The 4,607-nt window shown below is 42.9% G+C and overlaps 1 pseudogene; it reads left to right on the plus strand.

Moving 5' to 3' along the window:
- The first annotated feature begins 1,113 nt into the window (after window positions 1–1,113).
- On the plus strand, window positions 1,114–4,406 carry LOC131515387 (large ribosomal subunit protein eL8-like; annotated as a pseudogene).
- Window positions 4,407–4,607: the final 201 nt, after the last annotated feature.

Below are 4,607 nucleotides of genomic sequence, written 5' to 3' on the forward strand. Positions count from 1 at the left end.
GACCTGAGCTGAAACTGAGAGTATGACACTCAACAGACTGAACCACCCAGGTGCCTCATCTTATTTTCTTTCTTTTAAAGCTGACATTTGAGTTCAGGGCAGGTTCTGAGGCTCATTAATAGGTATTCATATTGCCTGAGACAATCTTGACACTACAGTCTCAATAAATACACTTACTGTTCCTATCAAAGGAGAAATACAGGCCAAAATTTTTTTATCATACCATAAAATGGTAGATTTAAGATTCATGAGAAGTCATTGCTAACCATTTGTAGCATATTTCATTAAAAAAATGTTTACATTCCTAGCATAAGTAATAAGCAGAATCAACATATAAAGTAGAAATTAGAGAAAATGCTGAATCAAATATCAGCAAAGGAATAAAAATCTTATGTATAGAGAACACCTAAAATCACTGAGAAAAACACCAGGCCACAGAGATAATGGAAAGTATATTATTTCGGAGCTGGAACAACAATTAGTCAATAAATATGTGGAAAAAAGTTCAAGAACCTTAGAAATCAAAGGAATATGAATTATAAATAAAAAACATAAATTTTCAACTGACTCTGTCAACATTCAAAAAAGATCTAAAAATGGGAATGTGAGGTGAATTGTTATAACTATAGAAAGAAATATGCAACTCCTTAAATAACCTTATCATTACTTCAAGAACATAAGAATACATACACTAAGAAAAAAAGCAACAAGTTGAGACATTAAGTCTCAGATAGATCAGAGGGGCCTCAGATGTCACCCCAACCTGTCAAAAAATAGTCTGACATTGTTTCTCTCTCAAAAGGTCACACACACACAAACACACACACACACACACACACACACAGGCACAGTTATTTCAGGGGATTCAGAATTAAGAAGAGTGAGGGGCAGGAAGAGAGGGTGACCACATGCTCACACTCACACTCTCCCCACATCACACATGGACACACCACACTTTTCCTGGAAACAAGCTCTCATAGGGCCCCTCCTGACTTGTACTGGATCAAGACCCTGCATGCTAGTCCTGGACAGACTCTCAGTCTCTGTCTCTCTCTCTGTCTCTCACTCTGTCTCTGTCTCTCTCGCCCATCCCACACACGCACAAACACACACATGCCCACACACACCCCACCCCTACCAGCCCTGCCACATTCACCGGCTCTACACAGTGAAGCTCTCAACAACCCCTTAGTTGTGTCTGCAGAGACTGTCTGCTGCGGCCTTCGACCTATCCATGAGGTCCTTGTGCTGGGTCCAGTGCTCAGTGTCAAGCCTCCCCTGTTCTGTCACCACCTCCCCTGCTCTGTACTCCCCCACATCGCTGTCGAAGTGCACGTTCTCTTTCTGGTTAGAGATGTAACTGACCAGGAGCCACACCTTCTCCTCCCACTGGAGTAATGACACTAGGCCTTAAATTGCTACATGTAATGTGCTGTGGGGACAGGGGCGATCCGGTCATCCCGTGGGCTCCTGGAAGACACTGATGGAGATATGCCTCAGGAGCTCCACCCGCACCCCAAAACCACCTACACCCACGGCTCTTCTCTCCTCTGTGGGCAGGGATGGGGGAAGGTGACCCCTCTCCTGGGAGCCTGTCGGGGTCACTGGGTTCTGGGCTCAGAGGCTGACCTCCCAGCCTGACTGCACCAGGCATTTCCCTCTCACTGCCTCCTCCTACACTATCTCCTGACAGACACCCACCTCCCTCCTCTCCTGCCACAGCCCTTTACCTGGGCCTGAAACATGTCCCACCTGCTTACCCCCTCCGCCCCTCCAAACCAGCACTTGGCCTGGGCTGAGCTGTCTCAGGCCCTGCCCACACCTGAGAATCCAAAGAGGGGAAACAAATGCATCCCCTCCACTAGGAGAGTTTAAAATTTAGGGAAAGTGATGGACAAAACCCAACCAGGTAAGACTTTACATGGGAGTGAGAAACGTCACGAGACAAGTGTCCAGTTCTAGAGCAGAGGATATTTGGATGATCTGAGTTACCTTAGGGTGCCAGAGAGGTGGTCTTAAGAGTGATGTTTAGAATGTGACAGGAAGGAGTAAGTAGATGTGAGCTAGAGGGTGTGTGTGGGGGGGTGCGGGGCGGTGAATTGGTGAACTTCCTCATGAAACCAGAGGAAAGAGTTTGTTGAGGCACACACAGTGAGAGGAAGGAGAGGGAAGTTTCGACTAGAGAGATCACATGCAGGTGGCACTAAAAGCCTGTGGATGTGGTAGCATTTGACTTTTATACTAAATTCAATGGGATGTGCCGGAAGACTGTTAAGGAGATTAAAACTATGATTGAAATACAGTTCCTCAGTCCTTTGCCTACATTTCCAAATCCACAACCCTCAGAAAACCAGATCTTTTTAAAAATTTTGATGTGGAATCTATTTGACAAATCTAAACTGGTGTGGTAACAGGTCAAACAAGTCAGAACTCTTATTGGTCAGTCAGTGCCATATGCTTCTGTAGTTTCAATATGTATGTAATATATAGAAAGATATATGTAATACATGTGTGTATATATCTGTAAACATTACACACCATAATGCACATACATGTGATGTACATACATACACACATATATACACACATATATGTGTATATTTTGATTTTTTTAAGTTTATTTATTTATTGGGAGAGATACAGAGAGCACGAGGAGGGGGAGAGGCAGAGAGAGAGGGACAGAGAGAATCCCCAACAGGCTCTGCGTTGTCGTGCAGAAGCCATTGTGGGGTTTGAACCCATGAACAGTGAGATCATGAACTGAGCTGAACCAAGAGTAGGACTGCTTAACCAACCAACTGAGCCACCCAGGTGCCCTGATATTTTTGTTTTATGTTTAATAGGACTAAGGGAAAAATTTTATTCAAGTATAATTAACAAGAAAAACTTAGAACTAGGGAAAAAATACCTCTGTGTTAAAAGTGAGACATACAGAAGAGAGCATCTGATATTATCAATAGAATAGAATATAGAATTATGGAGAAAGTTTGACACATTTTCCTGAAAATGTCCTATGGCAGTCACAATTTATGACTTATAAAGAAAAACAAGTTGTTGAAAATTATCAGAGATGCTGATAATCAAGATATCATGAAATATTGAAAAACATTGCATAAGGGAAAAAATAAAAACTAAAGTTCCTGGCTTACATTGATGAACGGGCTCAACAAGAAATTGGTGAATTTATACAACTTTCTAGTTTCTTATTTTTGTATTTACACAAACTAAAATTCAAAGACTTGAGTTGCAAGGTGAGTCTGTATATGAATTGTGAGTCTAGAATTTTTAGAAGCAACCCAGTATAAACCAGTGTTTTCAAACTCAGCACTGTTAACATTTGGGGGGCTTGTTTGTTTGTTTGTTTGAAACCATACCCAGTATATTTTCCAACCACAACAGTACAAAACTACAGATCAACAATAAAACAAACCTGGAAAATTTACAATGTAAACATTCAGTATTTATTTGTAAATATTAAACAACGCACTACTGCACAAGCAACTGGCCAAATGAGAAATCAAACAGAACACCAAAATATGTCTCAAAACAAAAGAAAAACTAAACACAAGTGCAATTTATGCTATCAGTGTTTGTATTAAGGAAAAAATTTCAGGTCTCTCCTCCAGCTATCCAAGCTGTTACAGGAAAGGAGGCTAAGGAGGCTGTCGTGAAGAAGCAGAGGCCAAGAAGGTGGACAAGACTGGCCCAAGAATTTTGTCATCAGACAGGAAATGCAGCCTAAAAGGGATCTCATTCATTGTGTCAAATGACCCCACTACATCCAGCTGCAGCAGCAAAGGCATATTCTCCATAAACACCTACAAGTGCCTCCCATGATTAATCAGTTCGCCCAGACTTTGGACCACCAAACAACCACTCCACTGCTGAAGCTGGCCCACAAATACAGACCAGAGACAAAGAAAGTGAAGAAGCAGAGACTGTTGACCCAGGCTGAGAAGAAAGCTGCTGGCAAAGGGGATGTCCCCACTGAGAGGCTGCCTGTCCCTTGTGGTAGCCTTAATAGTGTCACCACCTTGGTGGAAAAACAAGAAGGCTCTGCTGGTAGTGATTGCATGTGATGTGGATCCCATAAAGCTGGTTGACTTCCTGCATTCCCTGTGTCATAAAGTTTGGGTTCCCTACTGCACTACTGTTCTTCAAGGAGAAGGCCAGGCTGGGGCATCAGGTCCACAGGAAGACCTGCACCACTGTTGCCTTCACACAGGTTAAGTTGGGAGACAAAGGAGCTCTGGTTCAGCTGATGGAAGGAATCAGGACCAATACAATGACAGGTATGCTGATATCTGCCATCACTGGGGAGGCAACATCCTGGGGCCAAAGCCAGTAGCTCACATTGCAAGGTGGAAAATGCAAAGGCTAAAATACTGATCACCAAACTGGGCTAAGTGTGCACTGTACAAAATTTTTTTAATATTTATTTATATTTTTGAGAGACAGAGAAAGACTGTGAGGGGGAGAGAGGTAGAGAGAAGGAGATACAGAATCTGAAGCAGGCTCCAGAGACTTTGCAAGCTGTCAGCACAGAGTCCAACATGGGGCTGGAACCCATGAACCGTGAGATCATGACCTGAGCTGAAGTCTGGCTA

Source organism: Neofelis nebulosa, chromosome 6 (genome assembly GCF_028018385.1).
Source record: "Neofelis nebulosa isolate mNeoNeb1 chromosome 6, mNeoNeb1.pri, whole genome shotgun sequence".
NCBI classification, from domain to species: domain Eukaryota; kingdom Metazoa; phylum Chordata; class Mammalia; order Carnivora; family Felidae; genus Neofelis; species Neofelis nebulosa.